Raw genomic sequence first — 27,828 nt, forward strand, 5'->3', positions numbered from 1 at the left:
CCATTTGAGCACACTCGCACAACCTACCACAGTGAGAGTTCCATAAACACAGGGCATATGCTTACTTAAAAGATTACTGGGTAGAACAGCCAGAGAATAAAAACGTAGATACAGAAGGAAGAAAGAAAGGAGAGTCTAAAACATGGTTAGGTTTTGTAATCATTCTTAAAAGACAAGTGCTTAGATGGAAATATTGCCTGTGCTACACATTTAGAAGGACAAACATCAAATTATTTCAAAAGTAGGTCTGAAAATGTACTTAGCTCACATAAATCAGAAGAGCACTGGGCCATCCATCTATCTGATGACACTGTCATCAGCCGGCCCACAGAGATGGGCCCCTTACCACCCTGCAGGGTGCCAAACCCAGTGCTCACGGTGATCTCTGGGAATTGGACTGCATAGCTGAGGAGGACCTTTTCAAAAAATGTGCATCAAATCAATTCTTATGCAATTACAACAAAAACGCAAGTGTTGGATTCCAAATGAGAACCTCTACTTTCACTCTGAGAAGTTCTTCTGGACCACTAAAAAAGAAAAATTTCCTTCATGTTATCATTTGGCTGGTTTCAAATTATCTAAAAGATGAACAAAATCTGATTTAAAAAAAAAACTGTTTGAGGGGAGAAAAGCCATATATCAGGACACACTGGATGTGTCTATGAAGATGGGAAAAATGATCACACTTGTACTTCACTGCTTAGTGCTTTATTTAGCCAACTTGAATGCAGTGTCCCATACTTGACTAAGCTTCTGGACACTTTCCCACAAGCTGTGGAAGCTGGAGATACCTACCAGGCCACCTTAGACCAGAGGAAAGGTAACTTCACAGGAAATGAAACCAGGCAAAACAGTGAGAGCACAACTGATGACAATCGGAGAGATTCATGATAAGGACTGGAGGGGGTGGTGGGGGTGATGGGGGTGGCCTGCAGAGGAAATGAAACCTAAAACAGGGCTTAAGACACATCATTTTCCACAAGAAAAGTCACCCACTCTTGCCCCCATCCTCACCTCCACCCTCATCTCTTTTACCATTATGGCCTTTCTTCATTGTTAACATTTTAGATTGATAAAAAGTGGCCAGCAAAAGACCTGCCCCGCAAAGTTCTTAATCAGTCAGGTTCCCAGCAGCAAGGTGCACCTCTGCACACCCCTTTCCCACCACCAGACGCCCAAAATTGGCCTTGAAACATTATCAGGCTCTGAGTATATGAAAAAAGGCACCAGGGATGTGCTTACAGATTTTGCCGTCCTGGTACAGGAAATGGAGCGTGATGGCTAAGTGCCCAGGCTCTCGCGCCAGCCCCCTTGATTAGAATCTGGGCATCACTGCACATCCGGGTGTAGCCCAGGGCAAGCTATTTACCTTCTCAGGGCCTCCATTTCCTCATCTGTCAATACAGTTACCAGACACCATCACATTTAAGTTGTCCCCCAATACTAAGACATGCACTTGTTTCATATTTTAACATTTCTGAAAGCAGACTGTGTCTTACTATCAATAGCCTTATTGAAGCGTTATTGTTCTTTCTTAAAAGTACACCAAATGCTATGAAATGCTAACTGATGTTACCTCAGTGTCTATGAAACATGGTAGAACCCTACTTCATAGGGTTTTGGTAAAGATTAAATTAGTTAATGTAGTTTATTTAAAATAGTGCTTGGCCATGAGTAAGATACTCAATCAAATATTATTGGTTACTATTATTAAATGTATGATTCTGAAAATGAACACAGTCATAAGAGAAAATCCTATTATTACCCATAAACTGTGTGTTAAAATGATGGTTAATGCAGAGGTATTGGGAGGAGCAGTTAAATACCTATTCAAAATCCGATTTATTTCCAGCCCTTGGCTCTGTGTCTGGAATATAGTAAGTTCTCAGTAACTGTTAACTAAAGCAATTGAATGTAGAACCAGCCCTGTTCATGCCAAAAGGCTCCCTACTGTGTTTCCCCAAAAATAAGACCTAGCCGGACAATCAGCTCTAATGCGTCTTTTGTAGCAAAAATTAATATAAAACCCGGTCTCATATTATATGATATTATATAAAACCCGGTCTTATATTATAGTAAAATAAGACTGGGTCTTATATTAATTTTTGCTCCAAAAGACGTATTAGAGCTGATTGTCCAGCTAAGTCTTATTTTCGGGGAAACACGTATAACACACAAAACATCTACTATCCCTTTATATAAATGGAAACCAGTACGTACATGACGCTTTAAACCTAAATCACATATAACAGACTCTTAGTTTTTAAAGGCTGGGAACATTTGTCCAGATGTTGTGCAGGTTTTCTCCTCCCATATACCCCCTCCACCTCAGTGTCTGCAAATTGAAATTCTGCACCCCATCTGTCAAGGCGTAATTCCAATTTCATTTCCTCTAAGAAGTTTTTTCCCATCTTATCCTTCCTCATTTGGTCTTTTCTATCCCCACCCTCACATTCACTTCAGCTACCACACACACTTTATTTTCGCCTCATTGGACTGAATAATACTACCTACTATTAAAATATTATGTAAGAATGAGAACTGTGTCTTGATGGTCACTGCCAACTCCAGAAGGCCTTACACAGAGGCAGTCCTCTTGTGTCCTCTTGTTATACATTGAACTGTGTCAGTCTCCACTAGTCTCTCTACTCCCCTTCTCAATACCTTCTTCCTTCAACCCTGCATCTTCACTTCCTATTTATTTTTTTCTATGAAACAAACTCAGGGTTAAAACTGCAACAGTACCCAGAGAGTGCTCATGGATGCCAATGCTGCTTGCTACTAACCACATCTCCCTGGGGCCTTACACCCTACCCAGGCCTCTTATCTTGGGGCCCAGCTCTGAATTTAGATGCTACTGAGAAAAACCTACTAAGGCATTCACAGATTAGATGCCTCCCAAATACAGCATCTGGAGGTTCTGCATTGGCTTTCAGCTCTGCAGGCCTGTGGCTGTTTCAGAATTGTCTCCCCAAGATTCATGCCCATGAGGTCATGCCCAGCTGACCTCTTTGGAACGTGATACCCTGAAGCACAGCTGTAAAAATAGAGCACTCTATAATGACTTCTTGTTCACCAATAAACATAATGTTCTTTCAATTTTAGCGAACTAACACATTCATAGAATTATATAAATACAAGGTGAAATTAATGAATGAAAGAGCCTTAACGCATATAAATGTATTTTCCCATGACCAAGCAATGTAAAAATAAGCTCTGATGCATACAGGTTCCAATAATGTAGGAAATGGTCATGGCATAAAAACAATTTAACTGAGCCTGAAGTCTCAGATTAAATCATTCCCACCAAGATTTTTTTAAAGAATATAAACATCTGTAAACACATCCATGTGTTTCTTTGAGTACATAATTCCCTACATATTAGTTTACTTTTAAGTAATACAATTTAGGTTGTTTTATTGTTAAAACATATTTTTCTGCTTTGTTTAAATGTCTTTGTTACTCCAACTCACCCATCTATCCCATTAACTCTACCTGGTTTAATGACAGTTTCATTCACTCACTCTGGCTTCCTTAATCCCAGTGTATTTTCAATGTGATTTTATTGTAGGTCTATAAAAACACAAACAAAAAGAACTCTCAAAAATTATGAGGACCTTTGAAGTAAGTCACCTTCTCTCTCTCTCTCTCTCTCTCTCTCTCTCTCTCTCTCTCTTTCTCTCTCTTTTCATCAGACAGGATCCCAATAAAGTAAATAAAAGGAAAATTAGAAAACAATATTGTTGAATGCAATTTGTATAAAATACCCTCTGCCCTCTTCCTGATAATAATGGTTTCCTTCACCAGTTTCAGAACTTCGTATGTTAATATTTGATTTATAATTGTACTTTAAAAATTAAAAACTGAATCCTACTAGATTCTTATTAGAGAGATCAGGAATATGTTTTACAAGCTGCAGCTCAAATCAGGAGCTGTCTACCAATATCTTCTAAGCAAATCCAGGTCCACAGTAATCTTCTCACATACGGACCGTCTTTTTTTTTTTCAGAATCACATGGCTCTTAATGAAACACATGCCATAACATAGTTTATAGTATGAAAACGTTTATTCTTATTCTATCCAAAGACCCACTTTTATAAATATCCTCTTATGTTTCATCTACAAATAAATTCCATGTTCAAACCTATTAAGCTTTAGAAAATAAAATACAATGTACATTATCTATGCAAGAATATTGAAGTAGCATTTTTTAATATTGATAATTACAAGTACATTTAGCTTTAAAAATGATATCCCCACATTTGGTGTGACTATTCTTCAAATTAATACAGATAGACTGTAAATAAATATATGCCCACATTGGTCACTAACGTTATAAACAAAGAATCTTGGTCCTCAATGGAGGCAGAAATGTCTCAGAGAATTACCTATGTAATTACTAGATGTAACCATCGGAGTTAAAAACACTCTCTATATACTTTATTCTAGGTAAAAAACAGAGAGCTTTCTAAGCACATTTTTATGTCCTTAGACATCAATAAACTTTTTTTTAAGTATTTCTATGGTAGGAAAGTTAGTTGCATCATGTAAAGTTACTCTGTTAGTTGTAAAAGACACAGTAGTTCAATTTTTCTATAATATAAGCTCAGCAAACATTTCCTTTCACATTCATTTCCTCTCCAAAGATAAGAATTATACTCCCGTTTTGCATAACTGCTACATAAGGTCACAGAGCTACAGCTAAAAAGAAAGTCACACACATAAGAATAATGTCCCTTCTGTCATATTCTGCTACTTATTTGTCACTTAGTTATCTTGGTATCTTCTAAGTCCAGGCTTTCAAAGGTCAGGGCACTCAGAGCTGGCCATGGTCCACCAGCTCACAGTTCTCCCAGCAGTGTTCCAGTGGTGTTCCAGTCTTGCATCCACTGGATGGCACGTTTGTGTTATGGATTACCACCCCCAACAAACAAGACCCCATGCCCCACATCAGACAGAGAGCTCATTTGGCTGTTCCCTAACTATCAAGAAACAAATTCCCAAATACATCTTAAACTTCAAGAATTTAGAAGCTGGATTATTGTTTGAAAGTATAAAAGAATAAAATTCCCTTAGAAAAATAAAAGGAAAATTTTTTAAATCAGATTTACTACTGTGGATGATGTAATTATTAATCCACTTTTTTTTACTAATTCATTCACCCATTTATCCAGGAAATATACAATGAGCTACCATAAGGAACAGGGGGTGCAATCAGGATAAAGAAGAGTCTGGGGTTTGAATTCAGACCGCCTTTTCAACTCAAACACACTAGCTTTGTGTTCTTGGATGACATACTTAACCTCTCCATCCTTCAGGGTTTTCTTCACCTTTAAAAGGAGGAGACTAACAGCCTTGCCTCAGCAGAGGATAAAAATTTAAATACATGAGATAATAAAATATGAGGATTAAATTAATTCACACATGTAAAGTACCTAGAAAAATGTCTGGCACTCCATAATTTTTTTAAAATTATCACTATGAAAAAAAAATTATCACTATGAACTAAAAACTTGATCAGATTCTAAAGCTGTAATGATAAATAAGCTTCTATTGCCCTCTCCCTATTGAAAATGACAATCTACGAAAGAGGGCCATAAACTAATTTCAAACCAAGGGTTTTATCCTCATCTGAAAGCACTAGAGAAGAAAGGATTACAAAACTCATTTTGGAAATTAGAGGACTTAATCCCCTCATAGAATCTTCTGTGTTGAATTTAAATGTCTCCCCTACACTTATAGTCAGACCTTAAATAGTCATTCACACTAAATAGCAAATGAGAGATAAAAATAAATGCCAGGCATCTCATAATTATTGAAACACTTTTCAGTTCTTATCTTACTTTAACCCTCCAAAGCCCTTGGTATTGAGGCTCACTCCCTCTTTGGAGAAATGCTTGACTCTCTTGCTTGTAAAAGATGACTTTCCTGGTTGTCCTCTTACCTCGCTGGTCCACATCTCCACGGTCTGGCCTCAGATTGCATCTCTACCCTGTTTTTCACAATCTCCCAGTTGTCCTGTAAGCTTCAGCCATACTAACCCGGTTAGAATTCCCCTGTATTCTCAAACCCTCCCCAAGCTGCTCTGGATACCTGCTGACCCTTGGAAGGGCGCTAAGGGAAATTTCCGTCCACTCCTCCCCCCGGGATGGCTTAGGGCTCCCCCTGGGCCTTCTTACCACCCTCTACTTCCTTCACTTTTGCACCTATTCCACAATGTCCTAATTCCTGGTGTACAAACTAGTTCCCTCACTAGACCATGAGGTTGTTGAGGATAGCCATGTAAGCTTGCAATTATTATTTGATAATATGTAACACAAAGAAAAAAGTGAATAGACTTTTCTAAATGATCTCCTTACTTAGCATGTGCTGAGTGCTTACTATAGAACAAGTACTTTATCTGTATTCATTTATTTACTCCTCACAAAAATCTTTGAGATTTTTTTAGGAATTATCCGTGTTGTACAGATGAGGAAAACTGAGGCTAAGAGAAATGCTGTAACTTTCTCAAAGTCACACAACTGGAAAGTGGCTGAGGCAGCATTCACACCCAGGCAGCCCAGCTCTGAAACCCACGCTCCCAGCTGCTCATGCCCTATACTGCCTCTTTTCCAGCCATAAATCCAGTTAAGCAACAGAACTGGTTCTCAACAAGAATTATGAAATTTACATCCCAGAGAGCCTTAAATATTGGTTTTTAAAATGACTACCTTGCCACTGGAGGCAAAGGAAGAACCAGATGACCACAGCAAGTTTCTTCCATTACTATATACCCTCTCCTATTATTTTATATACATACTCAATGGATTCTCCAAAAAACAAAGAAACATGTTTTAATCAAACTCCTGCGCAATATCTAATGCACTATTATCAATAAACCAGTAATTAGTGAAAAACATACATCACAGATCATAGGGAGAAATACTTAATAGTTAAAAATTTTAAAGTTAATAGTTAAATGAACACAAACCAAAATATAGCTGAGGCTATAAAGAAAAACATTAAACACGTGATGAGATTGGCTACATCTTCTATCATGTGAGCTCCCATCTTCCATATTCTATCAGCACTTTCATTTAACCAACCAACTAAGGGGTTATACTGAGCACTTTGGAGAAGTCTCCTTTTTAAGGCCATTCACGTTCAGTTCCAACAAATATTCTAGTTGAGACACTTTCTTGGATGGACCCCAAACAGTTTGTTTTTCATTTTCTTGCACCTCAGAGAGATAGGGAAACTAAGACCCACAATGAAACCAATGTTTTCAGAAGGAAAATCTAAGTTTCTAAATTCTGTAGTCAAGTCACTCATTTTGTCACAAATATTTATCAAGCACCAAGATCAGGTACATCATTTGCAGAGCTCGGTGCCACACAAAAATGCAGGACCCCTTGTCCAAATATTAAGAATGTCAAGACAGCAGAGCATCACACCAAAGGCAGAGCCCTTCCAAGCTCGGGGCTTCATGGAACTGCACAGGTCACACGCCCTCCCAAGAAGCTGGGCCCACTGAGAAACTAGATTCCAGTGCACCATCCTGGGCATGGAAGTACAGCAGTGGCCTTTTAATCCACAATCCCAATTTCTAGAAAGGCTCAGGGGCAGCATCAAAGATCCCAGTAGGCAATTTGACCACTGGGTCAAATATAAATATGTTTAAGAGCTCAAAGAATCTTTGGATCTCAAACTGCTATGTAGAGCCTTAGGGTTAAGTGCTGGTAAAAAAAAAAAAATGATTCAAATTCAAGTGCATTGCTCTTTAGCTTTGCTAAATGTCTTCTTTGGTAAATCAACAGGTCAACAACCTTTTTAAAAAATTATTCTCCTTAGATGAAACAGGAGGGTTGCAAATGATTATAATAGTAAATAAAGCCCCCAGGATGGCAATCTTGCTAAATATTCTTTCAATATTTTCAACTTCGTAAACATCTACTGTGAACCTACTATATGTTTACATTTCATTGAAAAAAATCAAATCATGTCTCACATTCACTGAAGTCAAATTATGGAACAAAAAGAAGATTCTGAAATTCTGGCCCAGGCACATGAAATAACATCTGAAACATGAGAGAGAGCAGCAGCATCTTCGTGCTTTCATTCACACCTGTGCAGTGGGCATCTGCTGGGGTGGGAAAGAGAGGGGCACTGTTCTAGGCATTTGAGGACCAGAGAAAATCTGCTCTGGCTTGTGCAGTTTGCTGGGAAAGGCAGACAGTGGACAACCAATTTTTTAAAAATACCTTTTAAGATATTTCAAATTATGATTCCAAAATATAGCAGAGGATTGCATGTAGTCTAGGATTCTCCTCCAAGAAACACAAACTTGTTAGCTGAGAAGTGAAATATATACTTCTACCTACACTAATCCGAACTGTAGTTTTCGTCACTACAAAGGCACAAAATTCTTATGCAGCATGAAAAATAGAATACATCCCCAAAGTAGGTATATTCATAACTTAAGTATGAATCAAGTTACGTATGTCTGGACCACAATTGCAAATGAAGTGTTGGGTCTGGGTTAATGTTATAAAAATCCAGGTTCTGTGTACAGTCCATAAGACCCCCTCACATGGTGGTTTTCATGAAACAGCATGCTGACCTCCTGGTTGTTAGGAGATTGAATTAACATGTCTAAGGATCCTACTTAGCAACTCCAACGAGATGCTGCATAAAAACTGAGGATTACAGTTAATACAGAGCTGGGGTAATTGATCTTTATATTAATACTGCTAAATAAATAAATTCATAATACCAGTATTACAAATGGCCAAGATGGGTTTAAAAGCAGTCAAATCTCAAATCTTATTATACAGCAGATAAACATAGTTCAGGGGACCCAACTATAATCTGGGCACAAAGGATGAAATTAACATCCACTTGAACAGGTTTCCTTGTTATTATCAGATATACCTGTTGCATAATTTTACTTTGGGAGAGAGAAGGGAAATGAGAATCCTATAAAAAAAAATTAATCTTGCATTAGCATAGTGCTTTCCAGTTTTACAAAACATTTTCCCTTGTACCATCCCATTTGCCCCTTGAATCCATTTACCTGTTGAGAGTCTGCTCTCCTTGGCATAGTACCAAGGAGCTACAACTTTCCCTCTGTTCTTCACTTCTAACTTTATTTCCTTGAGCGGGCCATTGAGAATATCTGTATAAATATTTTTGAGCATTTCATAACCAAATAAGAGTGCTACCATAACAACCTGAGTGACGCTCGAATGGTAAAAAAAGAGGATCTTTGTGTTATATTCTGTCAAAGGAAAAAGTGATCCAAAAATGATATAATTTTTACATCTATAGCTCTTATTCCAGATGTACTCAAATAATCTTCAATTTCCTTACTGCATAGGTCAGCTGAAAGTGTTCCAAGGGAAATTATATTATACTAGACACACATCTAATGATCCTGTGGGGACTTATTTTAAAGAAAACTATGTAGGTAATAATTACATAAGCATAAACCAGTGCTTAGCTTCACGACTCAGTTTAACTTGAACATGTAAATAGTGTATGTCTCAATGTAGAATAATTTCTAGGACTACTATGAAGGACGAAATAATATTTTCCTCTGTGAAAGTCTTTGATATAAGAAACCTTAGCAGACCTCCCAGTGAACTTTGGCATTTTGGCTGTGCGGCCAAAAGAACAATCTACCATTACAAAGCCTATTCATGAGCCAACCACAGGCCTTATCACAATGATGGCTGCCCAGCTGATACGCCTCTTCTTTATCACGCTCGAAATTATATGAAACACGTGAGATCCAGGTTACTAAATTCACACTAAACATCAGTTCTAAAATGTAACTTGGAAGATCATGAATGCCAGTTAAAACCCCTTTCACTTCCAAGGCTGAATTTACTTGCTCGGCTTCAATTTCTTAAGCCTCTCTACAGGAAAAAAAAAAAAAAAAAGGCCCAAAACAGTGAAAATCCACCTATGATTTGAGGATAGTACATCATCCAGGGCCACACTACTGTTCTCAAATTGACAAAACCATTAGTATTTTTTTAAAACTAGATTCCCTCCCTAAATAACGATTAAAATCATAAATACCGAGATAATTTTCTTGTAATGATTCTGTCTCGAAGTGGATAGCGGAATGATGTTTGTGCTTTGCACTAAATATGCATATGTTTGTTTCCACAACAAAGTAAAAGGTGACCGTTAGAAGGAGAACTAAACACGAGGTTTCCTGCCGGGGCTTTGTGAAAAGAAAGAGTGTACGTTCCCTCAGGGCGACGCAAACGTCTACGCAGGCCCTCTTCAGTCAGCATTATTCAGCACTATTCGCCCCTATTTCGGGAGCCCGCCAATGCTTTTGGCCCACCTGACCCGGTGTCCTATTATGCAAGGGATGCGGTCTCCCCAAGGCCAGTGACATCCCGATCTGATCAGCACGGTGACGTCCCCTGGCAAGCTCGGCCAAGTGAGCCATTGCAAAGTAAGTGCATCCTCCACGGCGTCCCTGCCCCCGGCGCCCGGCCCCCGCCGACCCGAAGCGTGTAGCCTGGAGGGCCGGCCCGCGCGGCGGCCCCGAAACTAGACCTGGGCCGGCGCTGTGGCGACCGCCTGGAGAAGCGAGCCCCACTTTCTCCGGCAGGAAGGGGGGAGGCCGAGAGCATTTCCTGTTGTGCAGCTGCAAAGAGCAGAGACGTCATTGCATTCACACTCCCTCGGGTGTCAGCGGACCGGGGGCCAAAGTTCAGCCCCTCCAGGGCGGGCCGTGCGCGGCGGGCGAGGGCGAGGGCAAGGCGGCCGGGGCTCCGCCGGCTCCTGGAAGGACTCCCTACGCCTGGTACCCGCACAGCCTGGCGCATAGAAGCTGCTGAGCCACCCAAAGCAGCCCCGCGTTGGCTGCAGGGGGAGCCGCTTTTCCTCCCACCATAAACCAAGCCCCGCAACTACTGCAGGCTGCCCTCACCATCCCGTCCCACGTTTATTTCCCAGGGTGAAGGGAAAGACGTGTGTTTCCAGGTGCTTAGAGGAAGCACTTTCCTTGTGCAAGTTTCTTAGCTTAATTTTTAACGTAATTTCCCCAAAGATGACTGTCCCTCCCCCTCACTACACACACACACACACACACACACACACACACACACACACACACACACACACCAGGATTGTTTTTAAATAATCCACAGTGAAAATATTTTCGGTGTTGTTGCAATTGTTTCTCCTCGATTTTTCCTATTGTGGATTCCTTTTAACTGTCAGATAAAGAGAGGAAGAAGAACGTTTCTGCACTGCCTAGCTCCAGTGAGGTCAAAGTAGGTAAGAAGACACCCATTAGACGTCTCTAAAGTATATTCTATATGTTTCCATTATTAAAAAACCCATTGCACAATATATAAAGTCTTTTTATTTATTAGGTCCTTAATTTATCATATTTTAAAAAATCAGTCTCTGAAGATCTTCCAATCTTGTACTTGCCCATTTTAAAAGCACACAAAACTTTTGGCCAGAATGTTTTAAAATGGAAATTACCCATTCATATAAAAATAATGGTGTTTTTAAAGTTTCCTTTATCCTAAATTCCCAGCCTTCCATTTAGTTTCAGACCATAAACTAGATTTTAACCATATGTCATTCTAGAGAAGCAGTGATTTAAGGTTCACAAGGATTAAAACTAATACCATAGGTATTGTATAACCATTTTTAAATTAAAAACGGAAAGAGTTTAACGTGTCAATGAGATTGCCAATTACAACACAAACCATAGACTGTTTTTCTCATGGTCAATCAATGTTACAGATGTTATATTGTACCAACATCTCTAACATTTGAAGGAAGCAATGTTTCACATCACGCCATGGAATTGAAACATTTAGTGTTTTACCAAATGTAAACTAAGGACTGGGTGGTAATGATGTATCAATCTAGGTTGTATCACTGGATGCAAGATTCTAATAGCGAGAGAGGCGAGAAGCGTATGGGAAATCTCTCTTCCACTCCATTTTGCTGTGAATCTAAAACTGCTATAAAAAATAAAGTTTATTTTTAAAATATATGCTTAGGGTGTTATAAGTATCATATTTTAAATATGTACTGCAAGATTCACAAGTAAATGAATCTTGAGAATTGATAAAGAAATCATCATCTTGATGTTTTCTTGAAGTTCATTACCTGAGTTTGACCCTCCTTGATAAATAAGTTATACATATTATATATGTTACATATATATGTATGTATATATTATATATTTTAATTTTACTGAAAAAAATGTGTATTTTAAATGTACATAAAAGACTTTACAATTTAATATATGTTAGTTGTCCTCTCCAGTCAAGGGCAATAGTAAAGGTAACCCTGGCCTCCACTTAAATTGATACAAAATCCTTGAGTACTTTTTCTGTTGTCTTATTTTCTAAACATCTGAATAACACAAATGAGTATTTTATCACATAATATCTTAAACCTGCATAGTTTACTATTGTTTACCATTTGCTTCACATATATTCCTATCCCCATTTTATCAAGAAATAGGCTCAGAGAACACAGGATTAGCATAGAGGATGGACCTCAGATGGGCTCTTTTCAATCTTGTTGAAGAGAAATCCCAAACCTTTCCCCTTCCCCTATTACAAACTCCAAACTAAAACCACGCCCTCCGTACTTCATAGGATGCTCTAGGCTAGCTTGGTAGCCAGTGTCTCTGCTACCAGAGAACTGGGAAAGGGCTATAAGATAATCACATCCAAAGGCTTTATCTACTTAGTTTGAATATAGCAATTTTTAAACAACTTCTATGAACTTCCCAAGCTGTATCAAAGGATTCTTGATTGTAAAAGTGATAACTATGTGTCAAACCCTAGGAAATACTGCCGTGGTTGTCTGTTTCCTGGGTGACTTCACACCAACGTTTTTCAGTGTCTTTTCTCCCTCATAGTAATCAAATTTTACCTATTAAATCTCTACAGTGATGCTTGTGGTTTTGACTAGAACATAGTTTTACTTACTCCTTTAAATCATCTGTCAATGGTATATCATTAACACTCCACAAACTGCAAGCAACTGCCCAAATACTGCCTAAGCTCACTGAAGTTTTCATTCAAAGTTCATGCTTTTTGGTTTACACTTAATTGCTGGTGGTGGCACTTGGAAAAAGAAGAAAAAAAAGAGGGATGGCTAAAAATTACACTATGTTATAATCCTGATTTCAGACTAATGAAATCAGTATTACCAAAAATTTAGTATAGACTGAAATATAAAGACCAGTATGATAGCAATAAAAATCAATCAACTTGTGAATAAATAGATAATTGAAAATATAAACCATAATAATAAACTACAAGGTCTTCAGGTTCTTGGTGCTACTTTCAAATGCATCACTTTTGTGTCATGAAAGAGATCAAATAAACTCTGAGGATAAAAGGATGTTTTTCAGCATAACATATTTTACACTTTCCCTTTAGAAACTGCTGGAAAAAATTAATGTTCCAATTTTGTGCTTTAAATTATGTTGTGAGAGTGCACAATTCCAACCTAATAAAATGTATTCATTTCATTCAACGGAAAGGATTGAGACTTGACGTTTCCCAAGTTAATTCTTTGAAAACTCATTATTTAATTCAGGATTGGTTTCATTTAGATGTGTAGCTACAATTTGAGAGTAACAGTGAATTGCTGCAGTAATTATTTGGGTCTCCATATTTCTGAGATCTCAGTTCTCTACCACAAAAGCCTCCACATTTTCTTAGATTCTCAGTAGTCTTTGATATAATTTCAATGGGAGAGGCTGACTTGTTCACAATCTGACATCTCTAAAAATATTCAGAAGGGCATACTAAGTTTTTATTCCTTTCTCATAATATCCAATATGAGTATTATTCTTCTCAAATGAGCATTCAGTAATCATTTGTTGTTTTTCCTGAAAACTGGCTCCCAAGAAATGCAATGACAGAATCATCAAGTCACTCTTCTTCCTCGGGCCCACATCCTACTTCCATTCCACATTGTAGGACTCCAGTATAACTCTAGAGCCAGTACTTTCGCAAATCAAAGCCCAGCTGAAAATTAAATATCTGCAGATAGTCAAATAAAGATTATAGCTCACTGAGTGAACAGGAATGAAGAGACAAGTACATTATACACACACACACACACACACACACACACACACACACACACGAGTGACTAAACCTTTCATGAAAAACCTACCTACCTACGTACTTCACCATCTTTGATTCCAATGAGACCCTTTTCTACTTCAGTATTTCCAAGCCCCATTTTATTTTTGTTACAAATTACCCAAAAAATGACAACCTTCTCTTTATTAAATGGCTCTAAGCACAAATTACTAGTGTCTTGATCCCTTCAAGGCTGGATAACTATACAAAGTACAGCACCTGTCACTAAGACAGTCTGCAGACCTATGGGTGGTTCAAACACTATTCATTCCCTCTTCTAGAAGATGACTAAGATGAGGCATCATCACTTCATACCTTTCAGGCTCTAGGTAAAAGTCAGTATGTTCTTCAAATGAAAACATATGGATGTGGTACTCAAATGTTTAAGAACACACCTCATTTTTCAGCCTCTGTCTCTATTTACAATTTCAGAATCAGTGTAAATAATAGTAAATGCTCAGATGGCCTATAACCAACTGTGTTATTGAAACATCAGTGTTCCCATATGCACTAAAGTGTAATTAAAAATTAATTAACTGTATAAATCACTTTATTACAATAAAGTATTTTTTAATTCTCTCCTAGTCCCTCACAAAGTCCTGTGCACTACTTCTCCAGACACTAAAAGTGTGACTAAAGATCAATCTAAAATAAGTCATTTTCCATAATGATTAAAAAGAGTTCCAAAATCAAAGTACCCACTCAGAAAATGATAAGTTTTGTTTTGGTAACATATTGTATAATAATTAACACTCAGATATTGTCTAATATATTGCTTCTGCATATAGGTCCACTTGTTCTATGAAATATGTGTCCATCTAGCTATTCACCATCTTTATGATTCATTATGTGGGTTAATAAGCAATCTGTATAGGCAAATTGAAAGACGAGAGGTTTTTTTATAGATATTAAAGATAGTCTGGATCTAAAGTAAGAATATTTTTCTAAATTGTTATTAAGATGCAATAAAATTCATTGTATATTATCAGGTACTTCTAAGTAACACACCTGCATAGAAGTATTTCCCAATATTTTATATCTCCATTTTTAATTAACAGAAAATATAAATTGAAGAAAAGGTTAATTTATTGTATACTAAAATGGCAACCATTTGAGCTAACCTTGGTGTCAGCACAGCATGTCATTTACATGGCCAAAGAGTAGTAAGTAGAAAAGGTATGAATAACTGGCACAGGTATGAATATAACACTATGCCCATCAGCAATATATTTACTTTAACAATATCATTAGTGTCTTTGGAATTGCTGGGCTTTTGGGTCAAAGAAAGTAATAATACCTAATCCAAAACCAATGTGTCTTATATGCAAAATACACATGCCTCATACTCTTTATAAATGAAATAGAATTCCCTGCATAGAAATTTTCACACATCTTTTATCCATTTCATTTCATTTAACTGTGTTTGTAAAATCATGGAACTACAAAATCAGGGACCAAACTCTCGATATGTTACAGTATGTGTTTCCACCATTATTTATCGTGTTAGGTACTAACTCCTTAAGCTGGAATACAAGTCCTTAGACAACATATCCCAACCATTCTAAGTTTTCTACCAGCATTCACTTGATACACATTTTATGCTGCCCTCAAATCAGATGCTCTGAAGACACTCTTGACACTTTCCCACGTTTGTACCTCTCAAAACCGAGGCCTAGCTAAAGCATCCCCTTCTCCCATGAAACTTCTTGGGATCTCCTCAGCCAAGGGTGATTTTGCACCTTTATACTTCATATATGCCTCCCTTGTGGTAGTTAAACTGATTCTTTTAATTATAGCTCCCTTTGCATAGTTCTTTGCCTCAATATAGTAGACTATAAAAGTTTTAATGATGAGAATAGAGAAACACTCTTCTTTGTATCTTATATTCTGTTTCTGTCTCTATTGTATTTTATATTCCCACATATCTCATACGTGCCAGAACCTCCATAATTCTATTTGTTAAAATAGATTTGTATTACATTATTATACATGTCAACTCTGTTCCAGCTGTAAAAGTCTCAGCAAGCAAGTCTAGGCCTTTTCCATAAAACATTTCTAAACCAGTTGGCAAGAAGCTATATTCTGAAGAGTAACTGGAGATAAGCAATTTATTTTTTAGGACTCATAACACACATAGCCTGGAGGAAATTTCAGACATGACCAGCCTGATCCCTAAAGAAATTAATAAAATAAGAATGAAAACTATCTAATAAGAGGTCTAGTTGAAGGAACTGGGAATATTTAGCCTGGAGAAAAGAATACTTAAGGTGAGCGGGATCAACATCTTCAAATAATTGTGGAATTGTCATGAAAGTCAATGAGCAAACTTATTCTGGATAGTTGTAGAGAGTTCAACTGCTGATAAACTGAAGCCTCCACAAGTGGAATAGACCTCCCTAAGCAAGGAAGAGGTATTTTAGTAGAGACTGAATGCAGGTAGCCCTTGGTGATTTGTCCTGAGTGATTTCTCCTTGCTCAGTTGGGGAGTAAATGATTCCTCCCATGGTTTTCTCTAATCCTGAAATTCTATGGAAGATACCACATTGAAAGTGTCCCATCACCATTTGACGAATACACCAGACCCTGCACCTAAGCAAATTAATCAGCATAATTTAAATTAGACCCTTTAAGAGATGCCCTAAATAAGTCATCACTGCATTTACTACAAATTGTATCAGAGTGATAGGAAGAAGAAAAACTTCTCACAAAATGCTAAACTGATACTGAAGATACAGCCTGCTCAAAACCAAGATTTGACCTATCTGGAAAAAAAACACACAGGGTAAGGTTGCATTGACTAAGGAGGCAGGCTATTTGCATATTCAAAAGACCCTCAGGATTCCATGTCTACACCCCTGCCCTTCTCCCTACCTCATTTTTTAGGAATACTTACATGTCAAATATAAAAACAGTAGTATGATTGACACAACTGTGTATTGTGAAAATTTCTTACAAAATTTAAACCAAAACCAATTTGCTTAAAGGAGATAACAAATGTTAGATATACTGTTAGGCACTGTTTGCTTTACAGCTATAAGAAGGGTTAATACAACCATAGCAGGCTTCAAAACCAGGGTAATTTTGTTATTAATTTCAAAGTGTCTTCTGTTTGCTTCTCATTGTTCCCATCCTATATAACCCACAAGAATATATGAAAAGAAAGACTAATTATCAGGACATATTCCTCACAATATAAATTCCTGGGATGATTAGCTAAAAAGTTAATTTTTTCCAGATCAGTAAGTAATATCCATCATGACTATTTTCAGACATCATTAGGTTTAACGTTACTAAACTCCTACCAAATATGGCTAAAAATCAACTGATGACTGAACAAATTTGGAGCTTGCCCATTAGAAAAACCTAATCTCCACACTTAGCATCCAAATTATTTGCTATATTCTATACTGTCAAGTGATTTATTTTAAAAGGTCGTTTTCAATATTCTCAGCCACTTGGCCCACTTTAAAAGCTACATTTGATTAAATCTGGGCACCAAGTTCATTGCGAATATTACTGAGGTCATTTGAACAAGTAAACAGATGACAAATTCAAAACCAAATGTTTTTTGGATTCCTTTTCTTTTGCTTGAATATGGGTATAACTATCTCAGAATTTTGTTGCACATGTGCATTAGTGACTTACACAGAATTTAAACGCACCAGGGGGTATTATAACAAGCTGTGGAGCTGCTGACCATTATCTTTCTGAAAACAATTACATATGCCTGCAATAAGTTGCATCAATAGCAGTCAATTATCTCAAGAACACTCTACTAACCCTTGTCACAAATGTATTGCTGTGTATCAGATTTTTTTTCAACAATTGAATTATTCTCAAACTTCGTGTTGCTTCACATCCTAAAAATAGCCACTCCAATTCTCTTGTGTTACTCTGCTCTGTTCCCAGGAGGTAGGGCAGTGCTATAAACAATGCTTCATTTTTACAGATGAAGAAACAATGAAATATAATAAAGGTACAGCCACTTCGCCTGAATCGTTTTGAAAATCAATAATGAGGCAAGCAATAAACTACTGGGGTCAGGGTTTACGGTCAACCATTCTGGTGTCCTTTGCAGGCCTGGTATGGGCCCTAATGAGCACATCTTCACAACAAGGACAGAAACGATATTTGAAAGCCTCATTTTCTCCCAAAAGTCTGTATTTCTCCTAACATAAACTTTGACACATGGCAAACAAATTGCATGACAAGAAAACAAATTGAATGTTTATAACTCTGGACTTTTCCATTACTTAGAAAAATAGAGATTCAAAATATAAATATCAGAAGAAAGAAAAATAAAGTTTGATAGCTGTTCCATCGATAATTAGAAGCTGAACTTCCCATGACCTATCTATAAAGTTGGGCCAGCCATCGGGATTGTCCCACAAGGTACTGCTGAGTTGCAGACAGATTTCATCACTAGCTTCAAACGAGAGGGAAAGATTCACCCCCAGTCTTTGCTCCTTCATTTTTCTCTCCTTCAATAGGGCCAGGATCTATAATGGAGGAAAGGGACACACTCCCTCTTTGTGCTGAATTTATCCAAGCAGGCCCACCAGGAAACAACTCTTCCTCAGACTCTGCAGTGACTGCCTTCACACAGCTTTCCTTCTCAGAACACCCTAAACAAAATATGGCCAAAGAACACTGTCCTACATGGAAGAATCCCAGTTCAACTACAAACTTCCCTATCCCACTGTAGGAAAAAATTACCTCAAGATGGCTCCATCTGTTTGCATGCTGTGAAATCAAACAGGAAGTGCAGAGCCCAGGGAGACCTTTTTTGTGAGTACAAGAAGTGCTTGTGGTTGCTGGGTGGATAGGTGAGGCACTTGTTTCCTGCAGGACTTCTTAAAAACTGAAGAAACAAGTAAGGGTGAGCAGATCGATGGACTAAAGCCATAGCAGTGAAGATTAGCCAGGATTTTATCCCTCATTTGGTTCTGATGACACCCCATCTTATAGTGGGTCAAATTTTTCCAGCCATTTAGATGTTTAAACATTCACCAAATATCTTCTATGCCTATTGTATGCCATGAATTATGTTTGCCACATTTTTGTGAAGGTATAAACCATTTCAATCCCCTAGAAATTTTATAACAAAAATTGTCAGTAAAAAAATGAAAAGAAAAATTTATTGAAGGTTTAAAATATACATTCCAAATGTAAGTTATGGTAATATCTTCTCTTTAAACCATTTCAATCAAGAATTTAAGCTGATAAATGTATTTTATAATAGAATGCGTCACTTGTACACCATTTTCTTTTCTTCCCTATGAAAAAATAGCCAGGACCTGATGCTACAGGTTATGAAAGTTATAATGCTGAACCATAAAGAGAATTTTTTTTAAAAAAAAGTGCTACAATTATGTAAAACCAGTACCTCCTCAAAAACTACCCTATTATGAAAAATATAGATATAATAAATGGAATATTTCCATTAGTGATTTAGCATGTCTTGCAACACTTCTTTAACTGTTTTTGACTTGAGAGACCCAATGTACATAAAAGTAGATTCTAAAACACTGGAAAGTAGTACAAAGACTGCATTTGCCCTAAAAAGTTCTTAAATGAGTCCAATAGCATGTAAATGCCATAAGGGCAGGGTTTTCTGTTTGTTGTTTGTTTGTTTTTACTATTTTGCTCACTGATGAATCTCCAGTGGCTAGAATAGCACCTGTTTCATAGCAGGTGCTTAATAAATATTTGTTGAGTTAATAAAAAGCAAGTTTAAAAGTCTGCAATCCCGTGAAAACTCCAGTTGTGTCTCCTAAGCAAGCCCAAGGCCTCAAGAGTAAACACTGGTTCTCTCCTCTTGAGATTTACATTGAAGTTCAGGCCCCAAAGGCTATTTTTAGACCAAAAAATCCAGAAGGATGATCCACAGAGAACCAGAGGATTCAGTTCACTTCACTAGTGTGGCACTGGCTGAGCTCAATAAGAAATAGCCCGAACTTTAACTGATATTTCCATATGTTACCTGTTGAAAAACGTGCATCTGACATCGTTCCTTAGACCATTTCAATCAAGAAGTGAATAGACCATTTGAAACTTTGTACACCAATTTGAGTTCTCTTGTGTTTTTCTTTTGGTCTAATCCTTCCTTAGTAAAAACTACAGCTGTCAAGTATTGCATATTTATTATGTGCTCATTGAGATACACACATAATCATTAAAAATTCACAATGACCCTTAAACAGATATTGTCATCCTCATTTTGTAATCTCCAGAGTTTCCTAAATTCCCCCAGCGGGTGGTAGAGCTGGAATTCATCCAGGCTCTTAGCCCCTAGGCTGCTACCTACAGATCCCACTACTGGATGTACATAAACTACCAGGGGAAAACATTGTGCAAAGTGATTAAAAGAGTTAGCAATTTCATTTTTTTAAAATTTCTGCAATAGTTTTCATGTTTAATAGTTGCTAATGCTGCATGGAATGATGGAAAGACCAAATGTTTTGGGAGCCGAATAGCCCTGAGTTCAGATCCTGCTTCACCATTAACTACCATTTAGCCCTGCAAAACCATTTACCTTTTCAGAGTCTTGGTCTCCTTACATGTAAACATGAAGATAATAATACCAGACCTTCTTGGGATTGTTATTGGAGAGTGCCTGGTATAAAGCCTGGCACAGAGTAAGTGCTCTTTAAGCCTAAATTCCCTTCCTTCTAACGGATTTGCTAAATTGGCACTGTGCTGATTTTTTTTAAGTGTTTAGCTCATCCTTGTAATACCATAATTACAGAATATAATGACACTGCATTCTCAAGAACTACAAAGTAGAATTTATAAACTGATAGAATATGAGTTGGAAGAGGCTTGAGAGGCCATCTGTTCCAATCCTTTCCATTTCCAAATGAAGTCCAGAGCATTTAAACGACTTGTTTCCAAGTTTTTACAGAAAGTTCAATGCAAAGACACAACTAGACCTTATGTCCCTCCACCACCACTGCCACTCTACCCCCAGATTTTGCCTTCCATTACACAGGCATGGCAATGCATGTAATTTTCAGACAATTAAGCAGCATAAAATAACCTCAGTTTAATTGCATCCAATTAACAAGCCAAATTAGTGTTTCATATGTACACTATTAAACGAGTTGTCTGGCTTCCAAAAGAAATAAAACACTGTTTCAAATGAATCTAGCATTTTAGTGAACAAAGCTACTTGCAATTTAAATTACCTTTCCTATAATCTTCTTTATATGGAATTAGACCTAATCTCCATTTTAAAAGAAATACTATCTGCAACTATCAGGATGAGAATTCATGCTATATTTTAAGTATCAAAATTTTTTCTCTCTGAGCACATATGATTTTCTAAGATTAGTATATGTGTGCGTGCGCACGCACATGCATGCTTACCCACACAGGCAGGCCTACAGATCCCTAAGCAAATACAAATGAGTGTGCGTCTACATTTACCTACTGCCTGGTTTCTAAAGTCCCACCTTTTTGTTGGGCTTCTGAAATCAAGTGAATCTGCCCAATGCAAATAATAAGAGCTTCACTGATCTCCTGCTTTCTTTTTCAGAGAAAATGAAACCACCAAATAAATCTTTGTCAAAAAAAGAAAAAAAAGAAGAGCATTGCCTTTCAATACACTGCACTACACTAGCTGGCCAGTATTATCATGAATTAGGTCCAACTGGGTACCAATTTAAAAGCTGTATTCTAATGAACCATGATGAAATAAATCATTTATGCATTCCTTAAAACATTTACACCTAAAAATATAAATACCTTATAATTTTACGTATAACCATTTTTATAAGTTGATGTTAAAAATATTAACATTTGGGAATATTGTCTGGAATAGAACGTTTTATAGTAGGTTAAAATAATACTTCAGTACTGTACTTAAAATGTAGTTCAAATTGACGATCTGCCATACATATTTGGCCATGTTTATCAAAATATTTTTATCACTTTTGTTACTGATTATTTTTTAAGATGTCCATTAACAGGAAGAAAGAACTCATATTGTCATGCAGTAGTGTCAATCTTTATTACTTCTCTTTTGGGCATTATAGCAATGTAACTGACTCCTCGCTGCCAAGATACCAATCCCATATATGCTCATAATCTTTCTAAACACACAATTTAGCATCACTCCTCTGCTCAGAAACCTTAATGAAGTTCAGCTTTCTCAGACGGGCTCCACAGCCCCACATGACCTGGAACCAATGTCCCTTTCAAGGTCCATGGTATTCCTCTCCCCTGGTACTGTCAATATGCCCCACCATTCTAGATCGAATTATGCTGTGTCCCCCCCTACTCCCCCCGCCCCAGTAGAGCTTACTGAATGAAATTCTACTCACCCTTATGGGCCCCCAATTGAAAATCACTTCTTCCCACAAAGACCTTCTAATTATTCTGGTCAGAAGAGAACATGCCTCCATTAATACTCTACTTTCACTTGTAAATTTTAATGAAATTTAACTTAAAAGCCACATGTCTTCTCTAGATTGTAAAATTCTTGAAGTCAGGGATCATCATTTTTTATTTCTCCATTACTCATTCTGATTCCCCCCCCCCCCCGCTGTCTGACTCTAAAGCCCATGCTTGGAACTGCTACATAAGCTGACTCTTTTGGACACCTAAAGTGAATTTTCTACATTACGTAAATTTTATTTCAGAGAGCAAATTAATTAAATGATATAGTAAACAAAATAGACTATGAGTCCAAGATTACATAAAGTTATGTTATTTTCACTCACTTTTTTTTCTATTATTTTCCTTCATATTCTTTTGTTACACTGACCCCTGATCCTATGGAAAGTAAAAAATCAGATCTAAACTTCTCCAAAGGTCCTAATATTTGCAATCATGTAGAGAAATTACCCGGAGAATCGGATGTTTCATTGGCTGTTTAGAAACATATAGATCCAGCTCATTCAGGGCTCCAAAGATTAATCGGTTACTTCCCACAGTGAGCTTGTAAAGACTTCTAGATTGGTAATTATTCATTAATTGAATCAATGATACTGGCCAGTTTCGTTTACTGGAGTCCCAAATAAGTATTTTTAAAAAAAAAACTTAAATTATTTATTCTTAAAAAAATTATCTGCAAATAAAAACAGATAATTTACAAGTAAACCCTTCCAACTGAAGTCAGCACATACAATCATTACAAATGTCTAGGGACCAGGGACTATTGTGGAAGCACTGTGAAGAGATATGTGTTATATACATCAGCCTCCTCAAACTTCTAGGCCCTACCCACCAAATTCCCTCTCTACTGATCAGTCCCTAACATGGTCAATGGTACAGTCATCAGACATCCCAGCTTGCCAAGAACAATCACCATTTATGCCCGGTTAGCTAATCATTCAGGTGGTCAACCTGCCCACATGATCTGGCCTCACCTTGCATCACCACTCTGCTCTCTGCCCTCCAGATGCACTGCCTTGCTTATCAACTCTGCAAAACACTATACATCCCTCAATCTTAGGGCATTTGCATTGTTCCTCTTTGTACAATACTTTCCCCCTCTTCCCTTGACTCTTATTTATCCTTTAGTCTCATCTCAAATATCACCTCTTTGGAGGCCTCAGTTGATCCCCAAGACAAGGGTGATATACTTCTTGTTATACACTCCTTTATATTTCTTCCATAACACTACAAGAAATGTGGCATTACATATATTGGCTCACTTTATGATAAATATCCATCAGCCCCACTAGATTAGAAGCTCCTTTACTGGTCTGGATCATCATTATATCATTGGTGTCTAGTACTAGGCCTGGCCCATAGTAAATAGTTGTTCAATGAATGGATGAATAAATCACATTGATCAATGATGACCGAGGCACCTGTCATAGTACTCTGAAGAAAGGGCTAAGATTATATATGAGTTACAAGTCAAAAATGCTGGCTGGCCCTGAGCACTTCCTGAACTTACATCCGACCATCTGGTGACTCAGAAGTGATAGGTCAAACCCCACCTGCTTTCTGCCCAGAATCATCTGCAGGCACACAAACATCATTTTCATTCTCCTCTCCAAAGCACTTTCTGCAAATATGCCTAAACAGTTAGACTCCAAATTTACGCTGATAGGAAATCTAAAGTTATGGACACTGATAGAATAGATCACATGTCATAGTTAATACCTCAAATGATGGGTAATGGGAGTATATTTGGAATGAGCACATACATGGCCCAGTACAATAGTGATCCTAGTTATCAAGCAGTTCTGATTCTATTCCAAATGCAGTCTTGAAGACAGGATAGTCCAATGTCTACCTTACTGCTAGTACCCATTGTCCATCTCAGAGAAGCCAAAGGTTGCACAGACCCAGCAAGCTGTTATCTTCTGGTACATGAAGACTTGGGAGTTGTGTCAAAATAATAACAAAGTGTTGAAATATTTTTCCAAATTACTTAGAGCCATTCCATTGCTACAAAAACTGATTTATAACCTCCTTTTTGTCAGTATTGCCATAAACAGCATGTAGAAAGCAATGCTTTTGTGATCAAGTATCAGGAACAAGCAGAAAAGTATATAACATATAATTCCCTTCAAATACATACAACCTAATTTTGATAAACTTTTCCAATTTTTCTGCAATCCTCTGTGTTCATCCACAGCTTCAAATATTGAGGCGTCTCACCGGAGCATTTACTAAAGTTTTACTCAAGATTAATGAAGGCTTTGCCTATGTGGTTACAACAAACCCAGACACGCTGGATGGTTTGAAGTTCCTTGACACCTGAAGTCCATGATAGCAAACTTCCTCTGCTTCTTTTTTGTAATATCACTTAAAAAGTTGCAACACTTACATACCAAGTTTGAGCCAAAATATGGATTCAAAGTGAATTCATAGATAAATTCAGGTGGAGATTTAAATTGTGAACTATTTCTCCATCACTACTGCAAAAACCAACAGACAGTTCTGCTGATGTTGATTGTGAACCAAAATGTGAAAACAGTGTTTATTTTTAACAAACTTTGGTGATTAGCAGCCTGTTTGATCCGCTACCATCCATCCGGTTAATCGTAGCCATTTTTCCCTTATCATAATAGTTACCACACCAAGTATTATACTCTGCCACATCCTAATGGCATCCTAATAGATTACGCTTTTCACTCATGCCAAATAACATTTTCTATAGGTCTTTAAAATGACTTTTCCTACATTGAAGCTTTCCAGTTAACTTCAGCTAATAACTGATAACCCAAAAATTGAAAACCAACACAAATAGAATACTTGCTACTTGTTGATGCTGCTGGTGGAATGAGCCTTGCTTTAATAAACAAAGTAGGCAAATTACTACATAAAGATGCTTATTTTAAATTCAATCAGCATGAAAGATTCTACCTGATTTTCTGAATTGTGACAATGTGCCAAGAGCTCAAGCAGACACATGTACCATTATTCCCCAAGGAACACCTGCATACGCATTGTCTCTGTTTTGTTTTCATGGTAACAAGAACATCTGTAAACACATCACATAGAACAGGAGCCTTATCAATTAAAATATTCTGTTGGCTAATCTTTCAATGTAGTCAAATAACATGATTTCATTAAGTGATAATATACACATAGTAAATCCATTTTCACATTCCACAGTTAATAGAAATATAGAAACTATTTATCTAATGGTATTTTTCCAAAGTGGTCCACAAGAATCTAGCAGTTAAAAATCAGTTAAATTTTAAGTTTGTAATATCATTAACATTCTACCATTCGCAATATCGTCCCCGAATCAATTTCCAATCAGTTTGTAAATACCCTTATATAAATAGAAGCAGTCTCTAATAAAGCCTACACATAAAATACAATCACCATAACAGAATATAGATGCCAAAAAGAGAATGTGTTTTATACCTGACCTATGTTCAAAACAAGAAACTCAGACAATTTTCAAAAGATTCACCATTGTAATATAACATTTTTCTGTACATAAGAAATATACTGCATACTTCAAACCTAGTGGTCAAAATGGATTATGACACTTGAAGCACACTGCCATTATTAAGTGGATGCTGGTAAATCCCTTCCACCTCAAAATTTAAAAATGCACCGTTCTCATCATGACTTGTTAGTGTTCCACAGGACTTTTGTCTTAATAATGAAAGTGATATCTATTTTACTCACGTGGAAGGTATTTCTGTCTTGATAAACTATTTGGCCTATATCCTAAAGATCAAACCCAATCGACTCATTACACAATCTACTTGGTTAAAATTTTGCTTTGGCACTCTTATAAAATTCATAAGGTAAAAAAGCACAAGACATTTGTAAATGCTAGTATATATGTAATCCATATCACATATATGTATCTATGCACATACACTATATATGCAAGTATTTAAAGTAACTTGCTTTGCTCAAGGACAAACATCACCAAATATTACCGTATTGCTGGAGGAAATGTTTCTAATAAAGTTAAATGACTTTTTCTCTAGGAGGACAGATCATTGCAAATTTAATTAAAATGGATCTTATTAATATTTCAAGTAATTTCTGGGCTTCATTATGCACTACAAAAGAAACAACTGTACTGAAGAGAAAAATCAATAGCCCTTGACTAGGGCTCTGAGATTGCTAGAAAAACACAGTTCTCATGTGAATTACGGAGGTCTAGCCTTTGGGGGTAGGAGAAAGTACCAATATTTATTTGCAGTTATTAAATTGAGTTATTTTTAAAATGGCAAAAAAAAGGAAGGAGAAAAATCAGTTCAGATTTTCCATTATAATGAAAGTACCGGAAACAAGCCTTTCTATGTTCATTTTAGGCCTAAGTAACTGTACAAAGGATGAGGCTTTTGCACTGTCAGTTGCACATACTGCTTCCTGTGAGAATTCTAAGTCATTACAGGTGTCTTAAGGCCTCCAGTGAAACCTATTATCAGGGGATTCCTCCGGTCCCTACCGCCCCCTACCCCGCATTTATTACTGCCCATCTCCTCCAAGTGTCTTTATTAAGGACCCTCTCTCTTCTCTGCACTCTCGAGGATAAAGTACCCACTTTCTTTCAGCGTAGCATGTAAAAACCTTCTCATTAGAGAAGACTGGGAAGGCAGTCCTTTTTAGTGAGATGCTTTCAAATCAGAGAGGAGAGGAGCCACTTGAAGAAAACCCACCTTCCCCTCCAGCTTTTACCCACTGGGAGCCAAGTCCCCGAAGGACAACACCAAGGGACACTTCCTGACCTTCTATCCCTCATCCAATTTGGGCTTGGAGGGTTGGGGTCGCATTTTCTCGTGTCCTCTGCTGCACTGGATGTGTTATGTAAGAGGGACAGAACGCGGGAGGCACATGCGTATAAAGCGCACCGATCTGTGATAACAGCTGGGGTGGCAGAGCTGATCTGGAGTCTTCCCCACCAAATACGGCAGACACCACACACACACACATCACCCCTCCCCACACCCCCGCCCACCCCCACAACAATGTTTTCCTGTCTCACCCCTTCCAGTACCAGACGCACAGAATGGAAAGGCGGGGGGAGGGGTGAAAGGAGGTGAGAGAGGAGGAGGAGCAGCAGCAGCAGCAGCACATCTGCTTTGATAGCAGCCGGCAGAGCCGCCGCGGCAGAGCCCCTCGTTAACCCCCTTCCTGTGGCTGCACCACGTCATGGAACATTCCCGGAACGGGCCAACGTTCCACCCACTTCAGGGAACAGACATAAAGGCGCAGGCAGACCCAGCTCCCCACAGTGCACAGCCCAAACACACATGT

General features: G+C 37.7%; 1 protein-coding gene across 12 annotated transcripts in view; it reads right to left on the reverse strand.

Moving 5' to 3' along the window:
* The window catches only part of HIVEP2 (HIVEP zinc finger 2), a 183,668-nt gene that overhangs the window by 153,400 nt on the left and 2,440 nt on the right, over positions 1-27,828 (reverse strand). The window lies entirely within an intron of this gene.

The sequence above is a fragment of the Rhinolophus sinicus genome, linkage group LG05 (assembly GCF_036562045.2).
Source record: "Rhinolophus sinicus isolate RSC01 linkage group LG05, ASM3656204v1, whole genome shotgun sequence".
NCBI lineage: Eukaryota > Metazoa > Chordata > Mammalia > Chiroptera > Rhinolophidae > Rhinolophus > Rhinolophus sinicus.